The 25,024-nt window shown below is 44.4% G+C and overlaps 1 pseudogene; it reads right to left on the reverse strand.

The window, feature by feature from the left end:
• Positions 1–15,918: 15,918 nt before the first annotated feature.
• LOC124803601 lies at positions 15,919–16,036 on the reverse strand (annotated as a pseudogene).
• Between the last annotated feature and the right edge of the window lie 8,988 nt (positions 16,037–25,024).

A 25,024-nucleotide genomic window follows, 5' to 3' on the forward strand; every position in this document is an offset into this window, starting at 1 on the left:
TAGATATCGATAATCGGCAAAAAGCATCCAGATCCTTGATTACCAAAGAGTATGAAACACCTATATAAATAATATAATAATGTTTGTAAGGAGCCGTCCGTGACTGTGTCCTACGCGCACTTACTCGGAGTTTTTCCGTGTGTCCCGTTTCCGTTTGGCTGTCAAGCATAATAGAACAGTAGTGGATTTCCTCTCCCATTTACGGGCAGTATTTCACATTTATTTGTGTTCAGAGTCAACTGGCAGTCCCAGCACCTATCGTCGACCCACTTCAGACCCTCCTATAGCTCGCTACAGTCTTCTGGCTTTTCTACTTTGTTACAAACGACCGCATCATTTTTGAAAATCCTCATGCAGCTTCCGACATTATTCACTCGATCATTTATACGTATATTAATAGTAATGGTCTGATGACACATGTTTGAGGTACTCCTGAAATTAGTCGATTTTCTTCCGAAGTGACGTGTTCAGTTCTGTCCGCAAGAGATCCCGAGTCAAGTCAAGCACTGTTCCAACACTCGGTAAGCTCGCACTTTGTTCACTAAACGACACAGCGGGATTGCATCAAATGCCATCCTGCAGTCAACGAACGAGGCATCAACCCGGCTGACATAGCCTACAGTATTCTACATCACACGGACGAGCAGACCGATCTGAGTTTCGCAGGATCTCTGATTGCGAAATCCATGTTAAATTCTGTAGCGGAAAGTTCCTTTCTCCACATAGTTAGAAAAGGATGTCCCTTATCTAACAAGAGGACCATCAGATCTGTTAATCACTGATTTAGATGAGCCTTAGTTATATTGCAGAGGGACCTGTCCTGATAACGTGACTAACCGGCTTTCCATGCGACTGCCCCTAGTTTCCACCAAGCGAGCTCAGTTCAGAGAATAAGGTTCAGCGGTAACACGCTGGCGTTATTCGTTCAAATGCTGTCCGTGTACTTTCTTTCTTTTTCTTTTTTATCGAAAAGAATATCATTAAATTTACACTGAAGATCCAAAGAAACTGGTACACCTGCCTAATACCGTGCAGCGCCCCCGCGAGCACGCAGAAGTGCCGCAACACGACGTGGCATGGGCTCGACTAATGTCTGAAGTAGTGCTGGAGGGAACTGACACCATGAATCCTGCAGGGCTATCCATATATCCGGAATAGTACGACAGGGTGGAGATCTCTTCTGAACAGCACGTTTCAAGGCATCCCAGATTTGCTCAATGATGTTCATGTATGGGGGGGTTTGGTGGCCAGCAGAAGTGTTTCATCTCAGAAGAGTGTTCATGGAGCCACTCTGTAGCAATCTTGGATATGTAGGGTGTCGCATTGTGATGTTGGAATTGCTCAGGTCCGTCGGAATGCATAATGGACATGAATGGATGCAGGTGATCCGACAGGATGTCAGAGTCGTATCTAGACGTATTAGGGTCCCATATCACTCCACTGCACACGCCCCACACCATTACAGAGCCTCCACCAGTTTGAACAGTCCCCTGCTGACATGCAGGGTCCATGGATTCATGAGGTTGTATCCATACCCGTACAAGTACATCCGATCGATACAGCTTGAAACGAGACTCGTTCGACCATTCAACATGCTTCCAGTCATCAACAGTCCAATGTCAATGTTGAGGGGCCCATGTGAGGCGTAAAGCTTTGTTTCATGCAGTCATAAAGGATACGCGAGTGGGCCTTCGGCTCCAAATGCCCATATCGATGATGTTTCGTTCAATGGTTCGCACGCAGACACTTGATGGTCCAGCAATGACGTGTGCAGCAATTTGCGGAAAGGTTGCGTTGAATGATTCTCTTCAGTCGTCATTGGTCCCGTTCTTACAGGATCTCTTTCCGCTGGCAGCGATCAGATGTTTTACCGGATTCCTGATATTCGCGGTACACTCATGAAATGGTCGTATGGGAAAATCCCCACTTCATCGCTATCTGGCTATCTCGGAGATGCTGTGTCCCGTCGCTTGTGCGCCGTCTATAACACCACGTTCAACTCACTTAAATCTTGATAAGCTGCCATTCTTGCAACAGTAACCGATGTAACAACTGTGGCAGACACTTGTCTTATCGAGGCGTTGCCGACTGCAGCGCCGTATTCTTCCTGTCTCCATATCTCTGTATTTGAATGCGCATGCCTATACCAGTTTGTTTGGCGCTTCAGTGTTTATGCCATACAAATGATTCAAAAATTGTCATTTTCACCGTCGTAATTTCATTCATAAACCAGTCATTACAGGACACTTTCTTCCAATGTATATCCCGCTCGTAGATAAATTTCAAATGTTTGGGGAGCATCAAAGAGTTCGCAACGATGGACGAAATTTTAACATTTGCGGAAGGATTCCAGATAAAGAAGGAAATACTCATCCCTAATTTTGACATAAATTATGCAATTAATAGCGATGAAACCGATTGCAACTAACAATCGACGTACAATAGATTTCTTTCTGAACAAGGAGGGGAAAACGTACCTGTGCAGAAAAAAAGGAGTTGAACGAGATTAGTCATCTCATGACAGGATAGTGTACTATCACTGTGTCAGGAAAAATATTCCCTTACGTCTTCTTATGTATGTACCAAGCGTGAGGAAAACTTTATTGGACTGTTCAAAACAGAGTTGATATGTTGACTCATAAATTAAAAAATATTGTTGAGGTATCCACGAAATCAGAGTTCACGAAAGTGGTATAAAAAGAGTTTTTAAAATCTGTCATTCTTTCATACGTGGGACGAGAAAAATATCTTTACGTTATCGGTTCACGGGGATGGTAAGCTGATCAGATACTTTATGATCAAACCTTTATAGATGAAACAAATGCATCCACCTGTACCGTAAAGATTATCCCACCAAAATGTATGCTACTCCACTTTGCCAATCCTGCGATGTTTATTTTTACAGGCAGACTAAAATTTTCACGAGAAAAATTCAAAATGCTTCCAACTTGCTGAAAACTAATAGAGAAATCGCTTCGAGGGAAGAATTATTAAAAAATACTGTATTTAGTTGTGCATCAGATTAGTGCACGTGCTATCACAGGCAAGCTAAAATAAGAGTGGTTCGCATTCAAGTTGATCGAACAGAGAACAATCATTCTGAAATCAAACAAACTGCGTTTTCCGGTATGGCTTTTGAAAAATACGCGTGCCTACAAGGCAGCAGCTTACATTATATGTGCGTAGTGCTCTACGAGTATGTATATCGGCTGCTTCTGCGACAAAAATCACGCGGAATTCCGTTCGAGCCAGAAAGCGTTGGAAGCGATAGCCAGTAATCTTTTCTGTAACACACGGAATACACATTTGAAGATAGTTTGCTGCAATGATTTATTAACAAAATTACTACAGCGAAAATGACTATTGTTGAATAATTCCGCATGAGATATGTTATTTAATGATATTCTCTGCGATGAAATTAAAAAAAGAAAAAGCACACTGGCTGGATTTGAACCCATATCGACACCGCGTTGGCTGTGAATCTCAGCCGCTGCGCTACTTTGGCTTAATAGAAACACGACTAGATTTTCTCGAAAACCAGCTACCGTTACACGAAAAGCCACTAGCCAGGCACCTAGGGCAGTTCCCTCCTCTGCAACATACCTAACACTCATCAAAGCCCGTAATGGGTCTGCTGATCCCGATGTATGTGTTTATTTAATGCGTTCGTTGAGGAAGCTATTCAGATAACGAAGGAGAAGAAAAAGGGAGTAAATGCCTACGGCGAAAGCATACATCGTGTCAGATTTGGTGATGACATAACTGCAGACTCCGAAAAGGAAACGAATAGAATGCTGCAGGTCCTACCAGACATTCTTGAATTGTGGAAATTAAAAGTGAACAAACAGAAAACAGAATTAACGGTAATATAGAAAAAGACGAGACAAATCAGGGCAGTCTAAAAATTTATGACTCGATATTCAACGGCGGAAACAATTTAGTTATATCGATTGCATAATCACAGATGACAACACAAGCTTTATGACTAAGAAAAGATTTTTAACCAACAAATATATGAATACATATATGAGAAAATTGTTTGCAATATTAATTGTGTGTACACTTCGCTACGGAAGTGGAAGCTGGACACCGGGTATCAGCTTGAAGCTACTGAAATGTGGATCTGGCGGAAAATGGCAAGGACGAGCTTAGCGGAGAGAAAAATCACCCTGTAAGTCTTCATCAGGGACGCATTTCTCACCGCGAAGCACGCCAGCCGGCAGACGCAGTGTCCGCCGTGGTTGCTGCTCGCTCTGAAGTGTCCTGCCACGTTCGACGGAACTTTCTCCTCACAAGGGAACCTCCCCGTCGCACCCCCCTCAGATTTAGTTATAAGTTGGCACAGTGGATAGGCCTTGAAAAACTGAACACAGATCAATCGAGAAAACTGGAAGAAGTTGTATGGAACTATGAAAAAAATAAGCAAAATATACAAACTGAGTAGTCCATGACAAGATATGTAACATCCCCAAGGATAGTGTGAGCTCGGGAGCGCCGTGGTCAAGCACATCTCTGGTTAGCAACGTCAACAACCATCAGTTTTCGTGTGGTTCTCGAGAAATATTGAAAAATACAGATAATTTAGTGTGTGTTCACCTACAAATTAGCGTTGCCGTGCGTTTTTCCGGTGTCAACGAGTCCCTGAGCAGCGCCAAGTCGTGCTTCGGTGGGCGAGGTGTGCGGACGGGCCTTGTCTACGGGCTCGCTGCGGCCGGCCGCGCGCTGACAAGTAAGTGGGCGCTCTTGCGGCTTACACGCCAATTGTATATTTGAAAATGAATCGAACATGAATATGACGCAACCGCTTCGCAAAGATACTTTGAAGTTCACGTTCGATGAACGCTTTCCACGACCTAAAGCATTCGAAGTAGAACAGTTCTTGCGCGATGTAGTAAAGCTCAGTTCCACTGATATAATTGGGATACACTTATCGATTGTGAGTAGCGCAGTTTATGTAAAGATGGTGAATGCTAAATGCTGTGATAGGATTATTGAAGGATGTGGAGGATCTTTTAAATTTAATCACTGTGATGGAAACGTCGGTGATGTCAAAGTAGATCATGCAGGTTTCGGGATAAGAACAGTCCGTATTTTTGAACTTCCCTTTGAAATAACTACGGAACAAATTAATTGCGTCCTCAAAGCATATGGAAAGGTCATTAGTAATGTTGCGGAAAAGTGGACCACCTTTCAAACGTTTCCAGTTTTAAATGGTGTCAGGCAAATAAAAATAGATCTTCAGCAGCATATTCCCTCGTATGTTTACGTATGCGGTTATAGAGCTATTGTGATGTATGATGGACAGCCGCGTACTTGCTCCGGCTGTGGACAGACTGGACACGTACGTTCAGAATGGATACAGAGGAGAGTGACGCAGGTACCGGCGGGGGAAGTAGCCCCTCCCATGACGATGACGACCTTACCAGTGACATGTGGTACGGCCACACGTGGCCACACTGCTACGACATCGAGTTTCGCTTTGGAGAGCAGCGGCGACAGAAAAGACGACGACCAAAACTTGTCAGTGACCACTAACTCTACTGAAGTAACGACTGTCGTTCCGTCGCCTGAAGCGGCGCCCATTACAGAAGCAGGATGTCTTTCCAAAAATGACGAAACTACTGAGCAAGATGTACAGAGAGACGAGAACGAGGATGCTGCACAAGATCCCGGCACGGCTTCCGAGACTGAAGACCGACAGAAATCCGGATCTCTTCCCAAAAAGCATAAAAAACGGAGGATAGCTCCACCTGACGCTCCTCAAAAGGTACAATCAGTGCGTGAAAAGGCACAACAAATTGGTCGCAAAATCAGTGGTATGACATCCGTCAATTTTGACGTAGACCCACAGACCCCGCATACAGCGGGAAAAGACGAGTTTCGAAAAGTGAAAACGCAGACGCAACACGATGGTGAAACTAAACGGTCCACAAGTAAAGAAACAAAGAACAGAACTCCATCTCAACGTGGGCCAGAGATAGAGTTGTCTCAACGCAGTGATACGAAAAATTGGGCAGATGACATTGAAGAATTTCCCGCAGATGAGGAAATGAAGGAAGTGTCACACCTACCAGGAGGAAAGATTCCAGTGCAGAAAGACAAGCAAATGAGGGACGAGACATCGTCTCGGCCATAACATGGAAAACCTTAGGCTTTGTCGACAGTGGGTCATAACGACTTGTATACTTACTTAATTAATCATGAATTCGTTACAAGCTTATAGAATCGGGACTTTGAATCTAAACAAGATCCGTAGCGAATTAAACCTTAAGAACTTGCAAGACATGCTCTACGCCGCTGATATTGATATTATGTTACAAGAAGTAACAGATATTAGACTGGATGCCATCACAGGTTACAATGCAGTCGTAAATCCAGGGAGCGACAATGACCTCGGAACTGCGATACTCGCCAAAGAAGGAATTATCATCAAAGATGTGGAGAAACTGGTAAACGCCAGAGGTCTAGCTGTCACCATTCACAATACGCGTTTTATAAATATTTATGCACCATCTGGCACCGGGAACAGGAGGCGAAGAGCTGAATTTTATAAAGATGATATAGTTCCCCTTTTCGGTGGCCGCTACGAGCATATCATTTTTGGAGGTGATTATAATTGTGTGCTGTCTCCAAAAGACCAGACGCCGCATTTTAATAACAGTGCAGAACTCGGAGCCGTAATTACAGAACTCCGCTTAATTGACACCTGGGAGCTCAAGAACGGTGCATTGCCGGGTTTCACTCATATTACGAATCATTCCGCTAGTCGCATCGACAGGATCTATGTAACAGTCGACCTGGAGACACACGTTCTCCAGACAGAGCTATGGCCCACTATCTTTTCGGATCACGCTGCATACATATGTACCATGAACTTAAAACGGCAAGAAACGTACAGGGGACGAGGCTTGTGGAATTTGAACGTGGAACATCTAAAAGACCCTGAATACCACGAAATATTCAATAACGTATGGAACGCGTGCGAGAACAAATTCACTTCATATACCTCGGCAGTGGCATGGTGGATGAAATGTGTGAAACCCGCGATAAGAAAATCGCTGATGAATTACTCCCGCGAGAAAAGTGTTTGGCAAAAACGGACGATAGAATATTACTTCGAAGTCCTTCGTGACCTATATCAATCTGATGAGTCCGTAATCGCCAACTACGTGGAAATAAAACGGATTCAGGCTAAAATTCTCGGACTGAAGCGGAAACAGCTGGAAGGTCATCAAGTAAGAGCAGGACTTCACGATGCTGTAAAAGGAGAGCAAACATCTATATATCATGTGATTAATGAGAGGAAGGGGCAACGCAGGAAAATAATAACCGAACTAAGATCTTCTGACGGTAGGTTACTGACGCAGCAAAGTGACATCAAGAACGAAATTCACAAGTACTTCGCAGAGTTATTAGGCAAAACGACAATGGATATCCCGGTGGACAATGACATCATGACGGGATTCACACGCGGGCTCGACCCGGTAGAAGCAAACAACTTGTTAACTGAAATTACAGAAGAAGAAGTCGCAGACGCTATAACACGAAGCCCGAAAAATAAGTCTCCTGGGCCTGACGGAATCCCGGCCGAGTTCTATCAAATGTTCAGAAGGCAGTTGATTCCCAAATTAGCGTGTATCAGTAACGAATTAATGAATCCCGCCAATGGCGTCCCACGCGAATTCCTAGAAGGAACCATTGTTCTAATCCCGAAACATCCTTCAGGAAAATCTGTAACAAATTTTAGGCCTATCACTCTCCTAAATTCGGACTATAAAATATTTGCCCGCATCATAAACGAAAGATTAAAATCAGTATTGAACACAGTCACTGGATCATATCAATCGAGCGCAGGAAAAGACAGATCAATTTACCAAACACTGTGCGACTACAGAGATATTATTTCCATTGCCGCAGCCTGTAAAATAAAATGCGCCATCGTATCATTGGACTTTCAGAAAGCATTCGATAGAGTCGATCATGCTTATCTTTTTCACACCATGCGTGCCATGAACTTCCCGCAAGGTTTTATCAACATTATTACAAATCTTCTGCAGAAGTCAACATCGATAGTTATGGTAAACGTCAGTCCAGTAAGCCCATTGTAATGAAAAGTTCGGTGTGACAAGGGTGCCCGATGTCAATGTCACTCTTTGCAATAGCAATCGAGCCATTGCTTTTTCGCCTGAGCCACAACCTACAAGGATTCACTGCACGCGGCCGTAGGATTGTCTGCAGAGCATATGCCGATGACGTTGCATTTATTGTCAAAGACAACGACGAGATAGAGAAAGCACTCGACATAATAAACAAATATGAACAAGTATCTGGTGCGAAAATGAATAGGAATAAGTCTGGCATAATGAATATTGGAAGCGGATTAGGAGTTCCCATTCATGGGCCAATAAAGGAAATTGTCACCATGACATGTCTTGGAGTGGAGTACACAAGAAATATTCGGCAGACCATCGCAGTTAATTACAGAAGAATCCTCAACACCATTCGTGCCTGTATACGTCAGCACAATCTCCGTACTCTTGATGAGATACAAAGAGTGGCTCTCGTCAACATCTATTTGTCCTCTAAATTAAATTACGTGGCTCAAGCCCTGCCAATGCCGAGGGAAGTGGCGAACAGGATTTTGGCTGCTTTTGGCCATTTCGTCAGCCGCGGCCACATCTTCAAAGTCAAGTACCAAACATTGACTCTACCGACTGGGAATGGTGGATTGAATCTCACAGACGTGTACAATAAAGTACAAGCATTGTACGTCTGTAAAACATATAAACTGTGGAAGCGGTCAGTCGACAGTGTCACCGCATTCTTGTTAAATGAAATAGCGCCGGTCAGCCAGGACGCCCCAATAGACGTTCACCACATCCCAAATGAACTTTACCACCTAAAACATTTCTTCGTAGAATATAGCTACATTGGACTGGGAACACCCGAGAAAGAGGTCATCAAAGTCAAGAAAATATACCAAAACTTAATGAACTTTCAGACCAAGAACATCGAGAACAAACATACGTCGGTCACTCTTGGCGTGATATCTGGAGGAACATACACCACCCGTATTTACCAACAAAAGTGCGGTCGTTGTGGTACTACTTTGTGAATAGGAAATTTCCAACGAACTCCAGACTACATTCCATTCACCTGGTTGATTCCCCTTTGTGTACCATTTTCAACCTGATTGATACAGATGAACATCAATTTGTCTGTGGAAATGCGAATAATATATGGTTGTCAATCAGAAAAAAATTAGCAACTATGCAGAGAAAACCGCCGTATTTGATAACGCCAGCGTGCCTTTTATACCCGGAAGAGGAGCTATACCCCACCTGGAAGAAAAATGCCGTCAACTGGTTGAAGGGACACGCGGTTTTTTACCTGCTGTCCAGTAAAGAAAGGAGCGAAGGAGATTTTTGGACGTACATTTCCGACCAGCATCACAAGCTACTACGCACGAATAATTATTATGATACATACGCCAACTTCCTCAGAAGAACAGTCATGTGAACTCCATTTTCGATGATGCGATTCAGAACATGAAGAAACGAGAGACAATTTGATCTTTGAAAAACAAATACGATCAAGTGACGAACATCACTATCTGGTTTAGATTGGATTTTTTTTTCTAAAATGCCAAGGAACCTTTGTTTTATTACTTTTAAATGTCAGTTGAAAAATATGTACTACTGTGGAATGTTATGACTAATTAAAAAAAATGGCAAAAAAAAAAAAAAAAAAAAAAAAAAAAAAAAAAAAACGTGGTTAGCATGAGCAGCTGCGGAACGAAAGGTCCTTGGTTCAAGTCTTCCCTCGAGTGAAAAGTTTTAATTTTTTATTTTCAAACAATTATTATCTGTCAGTCCGATGCGATCACTTTTTTGGGAGTGATTATCACATCGACAAGAAAACCCAAATCGGGCAAAGTAGAAAAATCTTTTTACCCATTTGCCAAGTGTACAAGTTAGGTGGGTCGAAAACATATTCCTGTCATGTGACGCACATGCCGTCACCAGTGTCGTATAGAATATATCAGACGTGTTTTCCTGTGGAGGAATCGGTTGACCTATGACCTTGCGATCAAATGTTTTCGGTTCCCGTTGGAGAGGCACGTCCTTTCGTCTACTAATTGCACGGTTTTGCGGTGCGGTCGCAAAACACAGACACTAAACTTATTACAGTGAACAGAGACGTCAATGAACGAACGGACAGATCATAACTTTGTGAAAATAAAGAATGTAAAATTTTCACTCGAGGGAAGACTTGAACCAAGGACCTCTCGTTCCGCAGCTGCTCACGCTAACCACGGGACCACGGCACTCCTGATCTAGCTTTGTCCTTGTATTGCTTATGATGCACATGAACTACTCAGTTTGTATATTTTCCTTTTTTTTCATAGTTCCACACAACTTCTTCCGGTTTTCTCGATTGGTCTGTGTTCAGTTTTTCAAGGCCTATCCACTGTGCCAACTTATAACTAAATCTGAGGGGGGTGCGATGGGGAGGTTCCCTTGTCAGAGTGATCTGCGACCTAAGCGCCACCCAGCGGTACTTTCCGGCTGCATTTAGCTCGTGAGCCACACAGCGTCTTTACGGTAATGGACGCCCAGTTGAGAGCTGTGTTAGCACTACTAGCAACTGTCGAAGGAGAGCGGAGATAATCGCGAAGGCGATTCTGGACTGGTCAGTGGTTTGAACAGCGAATTTCTGGTAGATGAGCACTACAAAATGCTGTCCGACGATCTGAAATACATGCTGGGAGAATCTACTCGTTAACTCAATCGGTTATCCATCGGGCTCTCGCGGTTTTAAATTGATTCTAGTTAAAGTCTAATGCAAGTTTGCCCATACATTATATCCACATTCTCAATATTGCGTTGACTACCATCACTGAGCTAACGTACTTCATCATGTAGACTTAAAAATCGATTTTAGTTTAGTAATTTCATCCGAATGAAAGAGGAGTTCGTTTCGAAGCTACTCAGAGTCATCGAAAAAGATATTTACTGCCGAGATATAAACATGCGTCAGTTCACCAAACTACAACATAGATATATACTCTGTATTACACACAGTTCCATAACACCAAAAACTTCCAGTGTGTAAGTTGCATTTACTTTCTGACACAGGCTGGCAGTCACATTAGTATTTCCACCCGCTGGGAAAACATACCAGTCATTGGCCTGTACAATAAGGATTGCAGCAAATACGCCGGCCGGGGTGGCCGTGCGGTTCTAGGCGCTACAGTCTGGAACCGCGTGACCGCTACGGTCGCAGGTTCGAATCCTGCCTCCGGCATGGATGTGTGTGATGTCCTTAGGTTAGTCAGGTATAAGTTGTTCTAAGTTCTAGGGGACTGATGACCTCAGATGTTAAGTCCCATAGTGCTCAGAGCCATTTGATTTTGCAGCAAATACATTACTTGTAATAAATAGCAACAACTTGTGGAGATGATGCTTATACTAAATTAATAAGAGAGACCGAGAATCTCTTAGGAAACAAAAAGAGGAAAATATATGGAAGATGTGGATCTGTTAGATTTCTCTTCTCACATCGCAGCTCACGAAGCTACCAAGTATGCTATGGTCTGAAAAGGCCGCAGGCCCTTCGTATGTGGTATATACCGTATGATGACTGTGTCTATAAATATCATTATTTGTTGTTTAATTCCCAAACTGAAAAAAAGGATGCGGTTCTGTCGGATCATCATTGTACCGTAGCTCTGAAACTGTATACTTTAATAGTAGTCAAATTATAACACTAAAAACATCAACTCATCAGCTACAAGAGGCCTGTACTTAACGACACGCAGTTTCCTGTCATTTCAGTATAACAAATCGTAGATAAAACGACATGTATCCAAGACGTCCTCAATTTGTTGATTCTTTGAAACAGCTTAAATTCGTACCATGTGCTCTATGAGAACGAAAAACCACCAAATAAGACATCTACCTTCATACAACATGACGGCTCCTAACTTCTGCTAGTGACGTATAAACGGTGTCACATCTCATTGTCCATGTTCCTCTTCACGAAACGGAAATCTGGCACTCCTGATTCTTTACTTCACGCTCCGCCGTGTAGTATAACGTGGAATTCTACCGAGGCCTGCGAGATAGAACTGCTGCGGCGCCTACGTCACAGCGCGTGACACTGCAGGTCTTACTAGTGCCAGCAGCCGTCTCCGGCGAAGAGAAAGTTAAATGTTCAAATGTGTGTGAAATCTTATGGGACTTAACTGCTAAGGTCGTCAGCCGCTAAGCTTACACACAACTTTATTATCCTAAGGAGAAACACACACACCCAAGCCCGAGGGAGGACTCGAACTTCCGCTGGTATCAGCCGCACAGTCCGTGACTGCGGCGCCCTAGACCGCACGGCTGATCCCGCGCGGCAGTTCAATAATCTTTGAAAGCGAGTTTAAATGTATGCAAGTTCTCGACATCACACAACAAAATTGAGACCTTTAGTGGGCACCTTTTCAATTGACTACTGATTCCCCGTGAGCTCTGCACGAAGCCGAGGGAAGCGAAGAGTGGCGGACAAGCCGACTAGTGTGACGTCACAAGTTCGTTGCAGGGCCCGTATATCTCATTGGCCCTCAATTCCACTCTGTGACGTCAGCAACACTTCGTTCACGTGCGGTTTCACGTCTCGTGAGAGGACGGCTTTAAGGGAAGTAAACGAAGAGACAAAATTTTTAAAGCCAAGGGAAAGGAAAAAAAAGCAAATTTCATTGGACGTGTCATTAGACACAATATCGTCACCATTAATATTCTTAACGGAAAAGCGCTGAGAAAGAAAGGAAGAGGGCGGCCTAGGAATAAGTACCGGGTGGTTTTAATTAAACTTTCGCTATTCAACACATTATAACAAGGAAACTAATTACACTACTGGCCATTAAAATTGCTACACCACGAAGATGTGCTACAGACGCAAAATTTAACCGACAAGAAGAAGATGCTGTGATATGCAAGTGATTAGCTTTTCAGAGCATTCACACAAGGTTGGCGCCGGTGGCAACACTTACAACGTGCTGACATGAGGAAAGTTTGCTAGCGATTTCTCATACAAAAACAGCAGTTGACCGGCGTTGCCTGGTGATACGTAGTTGTGATGCCTCGTGTAAGGAGGAGAAATGCGTGCCATCCCGTTTCCGACTTTGATAAACGTCGGATTGTAGCCTATCGCGATTGCGGTTTATCGTATTGCAACATTGCTGCTCGCGTTGGTGGAGATCCAATGACTGTTAGCAGAATATGGAATCGGTGGGTTCAGGAGGGTAATACGGAACGCCGTGCTGGATCCCAACCGTCTCCTATCACTAGCAGTCGAGATGACGGGCATCTTATCCGAATGGCTGTAACGGATCGTGCAGCCACGTCTAGATCCCTGAGTCAACATATGGGGACATTTGCAAGACAACAACCATCTTCACGAACAGTTCGAGAACGTTTGCAGCAGCATAGACTATCAGCTCGGAGACCATGGCTGCGGTTACCCTTGACGCTGCATCACAGACAGGAGCGCCTGCGATGGTGTACTCAACGACGAACCTGGGTGCACGAATGGCAAAACATCGTTTTTTCGGATGCTTCCAAGTTCTGTTTACAGCATCATGATGGTCGCATCCGTGTTTGGCGACATCGCGGTGAACGCACATTGGAAGCGTGTATTCGTCATCGCCATACCGGCGTATCACCCGGCGTGATGGTATGGGGTGCCATTCGTTACACGTCTCGGTCACCTCTTGTTCGCATTGACGGCACTTTGAACAGTGGACGTTACATTTCAGATGTGTTACGACCCGTGGCTCTACCCTTCATTCGATCCCTGCGAAACCCTACATTTCAGCAGGATAATGCACGACCGCATGTTGCAGGTCCTGTACGGGCCTTTCTGGATACAGAAAATGTTCGACTGCTGCCCTGGCCAGCACATTTTTCCAGATCTCTCCCCAACTGAAAACGTATGGTCAATGGTGACCGAGCAACTGGCTCGTCACGATACGCCAGTCACTACTCTTGATGAACTGTGGTATCGTGTTGAAGCTGCATGGGCAGCTGTATCTGTACACACCATCCAAGCTCTGTTTGACTCATGCTCAGGCGTATCAAGGCCGTTATTACGGCCAGAGGTGGTTGTTCTGGGTACTGATTTCTCAGGATCTATGCACCCAAATTGCGTGAAAATGTAATCAATCTCAGTTCTAGTATAATATATTTGTCCAATGAATACGCGTTTATCATCTGCATTTCTTCTTGTTGTAGCAATTTTAATGGCCAGGATAAAACTTGGTAGCATTAATGTCAATGATATGGGGAAAAGAAATAATGCAGAATCAAATCAATTGAAGCACTTTTAATGTGCTGCTACGGTACATCATACTGTTACATATCGGTGCCACTACTGCTACAAAATGGGCTCAAATATGGCGCCCATCAGTGTCTAGAAGAGCCTGAAAGTGCAGGATTGCATTCTGGACAGCAGAAAGAAGCATGTTCGTAGGTATACTGGCTATCTTTTTTGATGTACTGCGCTTCAGATCAGCACATGTGTGAATGTTCCCATGGTAAACCCTGTCGTTCACGTAGGCTCACAACCAGATATCTCATGGAGTGAGATCAGGTGATCGTGCCGGCCAATCATTTAGAAACGATCAGCTGATAATTTCGGAGAAAGAGGTGAACTTCACGAGCGATGTGCGGTGGAGCCCCATCTTGCGTGAAAACTGTTGAGTTCTACGTGTCTCTCTCCTGTAGGATGGGTGTGACATTCTGGCGAAGCATATCGCAGTAACGCTGGCCAGTCACACTGCACGTCTTTGGTCCTTGAGCGCCAACCTGCACAAAAAGGAATGGGCCAGTGAGGAACGTAGCCGTGAAGCAACAGCACACGGTGACACGTTCACCATTCAGAGGAACTTCATGCACAGTGACTGGAAGTGTAAATCCCGACGCTTAGCAATTCTGCGTGTTCACCTCACCCATCAGAGAAAAATGAGCTTCGTCCGTCTAGAGGATGGTTTAGGGAGAGCCCTCGTCACCTTCAGTCCTTTTGAGAAGGTGTGGAGCGAAGTCAATACGTCATTCTGCGCACTGTGGTGCAAGCTGCTGTACGATATGGATGTTGTAGGGATACCATTTCAGAATGGCTCGAAGCACCTTCCGTATACTGGACCACGGGATGTTCAACTATCGTGACACAGACCGCGCACTGCCTGACGATCGGGAATTGCGCACAGCGTTGTCCGCCATAGCAACAGAGACTTCATCAACCACCTGTGGTGCACCCGATCGTCGGCCTCTTCCCGGAGCTATGCCTAGTTCTCAAGTTGATTCGAACTTCATCATGCTCCGCACGGCAGGTGGTTAATGAGGACCCTTCCGTAATCCACTCAGCTGGCGATAATCTCTAAGTGCAGCTGCAGCATTACTGTTGTTTTGATAATTGAGCTTCACCAATAATGCCCTGCTCCTTTTGTCCAAGCTCATATTGACACGTCAACAAGTGCACTGCGACTGGTCAGGTGTGCGAGACTATGAATCATGATGACTGATCAGGGCACCTGGTAGCCATGGTTGGACCTGGGCGGTGGCGCTGTGACGCGTGGACATCATGCACCCCAAACTCTGGTCATTAATACTACCAAGTTTGGTGCTCATACGGTAATTAGTTTCCGTCATATAATGTGTTAAATACTCCTCCCCAACAGGTCATGAAGGCCCAGCGGTACTGAGCGGCCGCCGTGTCATCCTCAGCTCATCGGCGTCACTGGATGCGGATATGGAGGGGCATGTGGTGAGCACACCGCTCTTCCCGCCGTATGTCAGTTTCCGAGACCGGAGCCGCTACTTCTCAATCAAGTAGCTCCTCAGTGTGCTTCACAAGGGCTGAGTGCACCCTGCTTGCCAACAGCGCTCGGCAGACCGGATGGTCACCCATCCAAGTGCTAGCCCAGCCCGACAGCGCTTAACTTCGGTGATCGAACGGGAACCGGTGTTAGCACTGCGGCAAGGCCTTTGGCCAACGTGTTATATAGGGAAAGTTTAATCATAACAACCTGGTATTTGGAACACATCGAGAAGAGGACATGGAACTGAAACGAATTGCCAATGACAGACGAGGGTGGTTTTATCGATAAGGCATTAACTTTTAGAATGTATCTATCTGTGTAAAACATAAAACAAATTTTCTAACAGGCTTACTGTAGGTCTATAATTATTCACATCTGTCGTCTTGAGAACGAGCCCTGCGCTTCTTGGAAACGTTTGTTGCTCCAGTGACATATGATAAATTGCTGCTACAAAGGAAGGAAGTTACTTCGAATAATCTCTGCAGACACATCCTGATGTATCATCCTCTCCAAGATTCCTTATCATTAATAAGCGACTGTAGTTGCTTTTGTAATCTGCGTTCGGTTATCCAGATACCTACGCTTTTGGCATTTGTGCGATGATTGAAAAGACGGACGGTATTACGATCTTCTGTGATAACCGAATTCAGTATTTCGACCCGATTCTATCTACCATTTTGGTGCCAATTTGGCTACTGAAAGAACGAACATATGTTGTGGAACCGTTTACTAACTTTATGTAAGACGAAAATGCTTGGAGCTTTTAGCCAAAAAGGTTAGCGAAATTTTTCTTTTGAATTCAATTAACGTCTCTAGCATTGCTCTCCTGACTAATTTTCTGTCCGTTATGCTTTTGTTTGTCAGCTAATTGGTTGGTTGGTTTGGGGAAGGAGACTAGACAGCGTGGTCATCGGTCTCATCGGTTTAGGGAAGGAAGTCGGCCGTGCCGTTTCAGAGGAACCATCCCGGCATTTGCCTGGGGTGATTTAGGGAAATCACGGAAAACCTAAATCAGGATGGCCGGACGCGGGATTGAACCGTCGTCCTCCCGAATGCGAGTCCAGTGTCTAACCACTGCGCCACCTCGCTCGGTTGTCAGCTAATTTTACAATTTTTTTCATCAAGGAAAGTGCCAGTTCCCTGTGTGCATATCGTTATCCGACAATTACCTATTAAATTTTCCTTAATAACGGGAAAGAAACAATTGAAGTTCAGGAGTAATCGCCACAGAAAGTAATGACGCAGTACGCTTCAGTCCTGTCGGGACCGCCAAGTCGGTATTCTTGGCCGGGAGAAAACTCTCCTTCCTGCGCCCTGTTCCTAAAGCAGGCTCAGAGTTTATGGCCGGACATCCTGCCGTGAATTACGAGACAAGCGTTATTAAGTTCCGCACCCAACTGTAGCTTTTGCAGCCGTAAAAAACAAAAGCTCTCCTGAAATACCTTCGTAAGTGTTGCAGCTGACAAGGTACCCAATTTAGCAACACGAAAAAGAACGCTAACAGCTTGCATCAAAATACATGCAAAGACCAATTTTTATGTTTGTGCGTTTTTCGGCCGACTAGCTGACCGCTCCTACTCATCAACACAAATTTCTTCCAGATTTATGGTACATGCAGCAAATAGGGAGAAATGAAAGTAACAGAAGTGGGAGCCCCAGACAGAAAAACCGTTTAGAAAAAAAAAATTACATTTTTGGGGCAGGTCGGGCGAGGCGTGAAGCATTTATGTTAGCGTAGTTTCCAGGCAACGGCCGGCACAGCGGAAAGAGTACAGAAGAACTGTGATACGAACGAAAGTCGTTGGGCCGCGTCCTAGTGTGGCAGTTTTATTTATCTTTTATTTTCAATTTTTACGTTACTTATACTCTAAATAAACCGAAATAATGCTAAATATATTGTAATTATTAATATTTTCATTGAAGGCATGGAATGGAAGGGAAAGAAAAACTTGAGATTGGAAATACTTTTGCAATAATGGATTATAGCCTCCATGGCGACTCTGCAAATACCTTTCTAAAAAGGTATCGCAATTAATACAAAATTGCAGCAACTGTGTTCTGAAGAAATACGATGCAATGTTCATACGGACACGCTTGCAAGAAAAGGCACTGCGGCGATTACAGCTTCTATCAGAGACAAAGCATCTTTGAGGTAGCGAGATAGAGGATTTTCCCGTATGACCATTTCACGAGTGTACCGTGAATATCAGGAATCCGGTAAAACATCAAATCTCCGACATCGACGCTGCCGGAAATAGGGCCCTGCAAGAATGGGAGCAACGAGGACTGATGAGAATCGTTCAGCGATGCAGAAATTTAACCCTTCCGCAAATTTCTGCAGATTTCAACTTCGGGCCTTCAACAAGTGACAGCGTGCGAAACAGTCAACGACACAATCCAGATATGGGCTTTCGGAGGAGAAGGCCCGCTCGTGTACCCTTTATGAGGACACGACAGAAAGTTTTACGCCTCTCCTGGGTCCATCATCACCGACATTGGACTGTTGATGACCGACAACATGTTGCTTGGTCGGACGAGTCTCGTTTCAAATTGTATCGAGCAGATAGGCGTGTACGGGTATAGAGACCACTTCACGGATCCATGCACCATGCATGTCAGCAGAGGACTGTTGAAGCTGAGGGGCTTCTGTAATGGTGTGGAGTATGAGCAGCTGGAGTGATATGGGACCCCCGATACGTCTAAATACGACTCTGACAGGTGGCACGTAAGTACTCCGTCCGATCACCTGCATCCATTCATGTCCTTTGTGCATTCTGACGGGCTTGGGTAATTCCAGCAGGACAATGCGACACCCTACACGTCCAAGATTGCTACAGAGTGGCTCAAGGAACACTCTTCTGAGTGTAAACACTTACGCTGGCCATGAAACTCACCAGACATGAACATTATTGAGCATATCTGGGATGCCTTGCAACGTGCTGTTCAGAAGAGATCTCCACCGCCTCGTACTCCTCCGGATTTATGGGCAGCCCGGCTGGATTCATTGTGTCAGTTCCCTGCATCACTGTCTCGGATATTAGTCGAGTCCATGCCACGTCGTGTTGCGGCACTTCCTAGTGCTCTCAGGGGCTCTACACGATATTAGGCAGGTGTACAAGTTTCTTTGACTCTTCAGTGTATAAATATAACATATTGAGAATTAAAGTTTATTTGTAGTTAAGTAACGTAAAAACTGAAAATTAAAAGAAAGGGAATAAATGTTTCATCATTGGGACTGGATACCATGGATTCTTGCCTTACCGTTCCGTACTTTGCCAACCACTGCTTAGAAAGTACGTTAGCGTAACCGGCTCATGTCTCGTCTGACTCGCACCTGTTATTCTAAACGTTTGGCTGTCTGGACCTCCACTTGTGTGTCACTTTCATTCCGGGCCAAGCCCTGCATATGCCATAAATTCGGAAGAAACTGGTTATGATGAGTAGGCGCCGTCCCCTTGTGAGATTCCATCTTAGGCTACTGCTGCAGGTGTGAGAAAGATCCCCTAACCTGCAGTTACGTTGCACGATAAATCACACAAATATGTAGACTCTCAGTTCAGCGAAACACTTAGGGATTACAATTCCGAACAACTATGAGTGTAACAATGACATAGAAAATAATGTGGAAAAGGAAATCGAAAAAAACTCATCTAGTAAAAGAAATACCTAAGCTGTGTTTTTCCGTACTCTTGTCGAGTGCTACTGCTCACTGTGGGGTAGAAGTGACGGAGAATACCGAGAAACTTCAAAGAAGGTCAATTCGTTTTGAGTCATCGCGCTACGGGGGAATGGATAATATAAGTGAGTTCGGGTGTCAGTTATTAACACAAAAGACGTTTTTCGTTGGGTCGAGGTCTTCTCACAGAAGTTCAGTCTCCAGCTTTCTACTCCAAATACCAAAATACACTGAGGTGACGAATGCCATGAGATAGCGATGTGCACACATACAGGTGGCCGTAGTACCGCTTGTACAAGGTATAAAATGGCAGTGCATTGGCGGAGCTGTTGTTCGTACTCAGGTGATTCATGTGAAAACATTTCCGACGTGATTCTGGCCACACGACGGGAATTAACAGACTCTGAACGCGGAGTGGTAGTATGAGCTAGACGCGTGGGAATTTCCATCCCAAACATCGTTAGGAAATTCAATATTCCGAAATCCACAGCGTCAAGAGTGTGCCGAGAACACCAAACTTCAGGCGTTACCTTTCACCACGGACAACACAATGGCCGATGGCCTTCACGTAACGACCGAGAGCAGCGGCGTTTACGTAGCTTTGTCACTGCAAACAGACAAACAACACAGCTTGAAATAACTGCAGAAATCAATGTGCGACTTACGACGAACGCATCCGTCAGGACATTCCGGCGAAGTTTGGCCTTAATGGGCTATATCAGAAGACGGCCGATGCAGATGCTTTGCTAACAGCACGACATCGTCTACAGAGCCTCTCCTGGGCTCATGAGCACATCGGTTGTACCCTAGACGTCTGAAATCCGGTGCCTTCTCAGACAACTCCCGATTTGTTGATAAGAGCTGCACGCGTCCGTGATCCAAGAAGCATTGCATCGGACTTTGCAGGTACTGCACGAATGGAAATATGACACTCAGCGAGCCTACTGCAAAGGCCGATGTCTTTGCAAAAGCCAATAGACGATTCGATGGACCAAGCACATGTCAGTCTTGATCACCACAGGTTGTCAAGATTCCTGCAATCATAAACAGAAGAGTCTACCACCAGCTTCACACTTAGCACTAAGGAAGGTTGAAGCGACGGACTTCATCTCCAAAATCATGCTTCCCCGCCTGCCATAACCAGGTGCTGATCACTTGGCAACTTCCCTGAAATATGGAGGTGGCCATCATCAATTCTGATAAAGATCAGGATTGATGATGGCCACCTCTGTATTTCAGGGAAGTTGGCAAGTGATCAGCAGCTGGCTATGGCAGGCGGGGAAGCATGATTTTGGAGATAAAGTCCGTCTCTTCAACCTTCCTTAGTGATAGGTGTGAAGCCCGCTCCCTGCAAATCTATCGACGAATAAGCTACTCTCTGGAGTTTCCAAGATGCCCGAGTGTCTATTTATGCGGTGGCCCCTCGACCCTGAGGAAGCCAAAAACTCTATATAATGTCCAGTACTGATACCAGAAAGGTCATTCTACAACTCAATAAGTACTGCGATTGGTGGACGATGCAATGAAGGCGATCGACTACCATGAGATCTTTGGAGACCTGCTGTTCGATGTGTCCAGAGTTTTTGACTACGTGTTGCATGACGGACTACCGCGTAAGATGGTAACACAAAGAGTCCCAACATCACACATGTTAGAATCGTGGACTTACTTTGGTGGATGAAGTTTCCCTGCACGTGGTACCGGCAGAGTGTCATAGCGTTGGCCCATTGCCGCCGCTGTACCGCATGTTTCTTGAACCAGCTCTACATATGTTGTATGCAGCAGATGTGCCCAGAACAACATGGGTGATGCTTATGACACAGCCTTAAGCTCCAAATGCCATAATGCACTGATATTTTAACAGAGGCTTCAGATGGCGATTAATCAAGTCGACGACTGGGCGACAAAATGGCGGCTAGTTTCAACTCAAACAAGATGGAGACCTTCATCATCAACCAGCAGCTCTGCCACCTGTCACCGTCAGAGGAACAGCCACAAAATGGGCATCGTCTGCTCTCTACCTTGACGTCACTGTATCACACAAGCGGCTTGTAGTGAAATTGCGTGCTTATGGAATATCGTCTCAATTATGTGGCTGGATTCATGATTTCCTGTCCGAGAGGTCATAGTTCGTCGTAGTTGACGGAAAGTCTTCGAGTAAGACAGAAGTGATTTCTTACTTTCCCCAAGGTAGTGTTATAGGCCCTTTGCTGTTTCTTATCTATATTAACAACTTGGGAGACAATCTGAGCAGTCGTGTTAGGTTGTTTGCCGATGACGCTATCGTTTATCGACTAGTTAAATAATCAGAACACCAAAACAAATTGCAAAACGATTTATAAAAGATATCTGTACGGTGCGAAAATTAGGAGTTGATTCCGGATAACGAAAAGTGTGAGGTCATCCACATGAGTGCTAAAAGGAATCCGTTAAACTTTGGTTACACGATAAATCAGTCAAATCTAAAGGCCCTATATTCAACTAAATACCTACGAATTACAATTACGAACAACTTAAATTGGAAGGAACACATATAAAATGGTGTGGGGAAGGCTAACCAGTGGCTGCATTTCACTGGTAGGACACTTAAAAAATGTAACAGATCTACCGAGGAGACTGCCTACACTACGCTTGTCCGTCCTCATTTAGAATACTGCTACACCGTGTAGGATCCTGATCAGAAAGGATTGATGGAGTACATCGAAAAAGTGCAAAGTAGGGCAGCACGTTTTGTATTATCGCGAATTAGGAGAGAGAGCGTCACTGAAATGATACAGGATCTGGGATGGACATCATTAAAACAAAGGCGTTTTTCGTTGCGGCGGAATCTTCTCACGAAATTGCAATCACCAACTTTCTCCACCGAATGCGAAAATGTTTTGTTGATGCTGACCTACATGGGGAGGAACGATCACCATAATACAATAATTGAAATCAGAACTCGTACGGAAAGATATAGGTGTTCGTTCTTTCCGCTCTCCGTACGAGGTTGGGATAATAGAGAATTGTGAAGATGATTCGATGGATCCTCTGCCAGACACTTAAATGCCATTTGCAGAGTATCAGTTTAGATATAGATGTTACGCTGGACGGACGTCTAACGTTGCTCCAACTTTGTAAACCACGCGGGAACGTTGAAGGTAAAGAACAAAGTTTTAAAACTTTGTGTTTAATTTGGAGGTTAAGAGTTTACAGTACCGAAACTCTCGTCGTTGATCCTGGTGGAAGACTCCCATTGACGCCTGCGCCACAATTGTCAGTTACTAGAAGCAACTAACTAGTGAACCAAAGATAATATTCAGTACACAAACAAATGTAAATACAGCACAACAAGTTAAGTATAGTGAGGTGACAAAAGTCATGGGATACGTCTTAACATCGCATAGGCTCTGCTTTTGCGTGGCGTAGTGCAGCAACGCAATGGACTCGACAAGTCGCTGAAGTTCCCTGTAGAAATACTGAGCAATGCTGACACTATAGCCGTCCATAATTGCGGAAGTGTTGCCGGCACAGATTTTATGCACTAACTGACCTTTCTATTATATCCCCTAAATATTCTATGGAACTCGCGTCGAGCGATCTGGGTGGCCAAATTATTCACTCGAACTGTTCAGAATGTTCTTCAAACAAATCGCGAGTAACTGTAATAATGCGCATTGTTATCCGTAACACCCATGAATGTCTGCGAATGATCTCCAAGAAGTCCAGCTGGACTAGAGGACGAAGTACATTCCACGTAAATACAGCCCACGCCATTACGGAGCCACCATGAGCTTGCACAGTGCCTTGTTGGCAGCTTGAGTCCATAGCTTCATGGGGTCTGCATCACACTCGAACCGTACCATCAGCTCTTAACAACTCAAATCGGGACTCAAATGTCCACGCCAATGTTTTCCAGTCGTCTCGGATCCTACCGACACGGTCACGAGCCCGGGATAGACGCTGCAAGCGATGTCGTGCTGTTAGCGCAGGTATCCAAGTAGGTTTTCTGCTGCCATAGCCCACTAACGCCAAATTTCGACGAACTGTCCTAATGGATACGTTCGTAATACGTCCCGCATTGATCTTGATCGTTATTTCGCGCTGTGTTTCTTGTATGTTAGTACTGACAACTCTACGCAAATGCCACGTCTCTCAGCCGTTAAGCGAAGACCGTCGGCTACTGTATTGTCCGTAGTGAGAAGTGATGCGTGAAATTTGGTATTCTCGGCACAATCTTGACACTTTAGGTCTCGGAATATTGAATTCCCTAACGCTTTCTGAAATGGAATGTCCCATGCGTCTACCACCAACTACCGTTCCGCGTTCAAAGTCTGTTATTTCCCGTGGTGCGGCCACAATCACGTCGGAAACCCATTCACATGAATCACTTAAGTACAAATGACAGCTCAACCTATGCGCTGCCCTTTTATACCCTGTGTACGCAATACTACCGCCATCTGTGTATGAGCATATCGCTATGCCATGACTTTCGTCACCTAAGTGTACTTGCCTTTTGCTAGCTTGGTTGGGGGTAAATACTGTAAATAAATTATGTAAATTTTGCCTATGCAACTTTGTGTCTTTGGGTTTGTAGTATAGAGGCCTACTTCGTATCCAAGTCTCACAACTGCAGAAATAACAGTGAGACCTGGGAACTGAAAGAACCAGAAGTTATTGACAGCCTGAAAAGGGAAAAGGAATACTTTGACGAACGGTATCCTTAAGAAATGAAATTCTAAAGGAAGCAGAGGATAAAATAGGCAAAAAGACTAGACCGAGGTGAAATCCATGGATGACCCGAGAGATACTCAATTTGACTAACGAAAGGAGAAAATAAGAAAATATAAAAATACGGGAAATGAAACAAATGGAATACAGACGACTAGAAAATGAAGCTGACAGAAAGAGCAAACTGGCTAAGCAGATACAGCTAGAGGAGATATGCAAAGCTGTTCAATGAATGTGAATCAGCATGGAAAATATAAATGACACCTATAGGATAATTAAAGAAACTTTTAGAGAAAACAGAAGCAACTGCATGAATATCGACAGTTCCTATGGCAAGCCAGTAACTAACAAGCGAACAGTGAAAAGTGGAAGGACTATATAAAACACCTACAGGAAGGAAAGAAACTTCGGGAGCATATTGTGGAAAAGGAGGAGGAAATAAATTAAGATGACATAACTGTAGACATAATGTTACAGGGCGGCGTAACTATTAGGTCTAGGACAAGGCCGAAGTCTTTTTTTCTTATTGGATGGCTGTGTTTGATGCATTTTTATTTTAGTTTCAGATACATTAATAATAGCAAGTAAAGAAAAAGGGATCAACAGAAAAAGATAGTCGTAACGCGACATAAAAATACATTTGCAGTATAAAAATAAGTAAATAAAAAAACACGAAGCAGATAAAAACATCACCTAGACTTGTATTTCTACACATTTTAGACTCGTTAGCTCCCAGTGTCGTAGATGTGTGAGGTTGCAAAATGGCAGCGTAG

This window comes from Schistocerca piceifrons, chromosome 6 (assembly GCF_021461385.2).
Source record: "Schistocerca piceifrons isolate TAMUIC-IGC-003096 chromosome 6, iqSchPice1.1, whole genome shotgun sequence".
NCBI lineage: Eukaryota > Metazoa > Arthropoda > Insecta > Orthoptera > Acrididae > Schistocerca > Schistocerca piceifrons.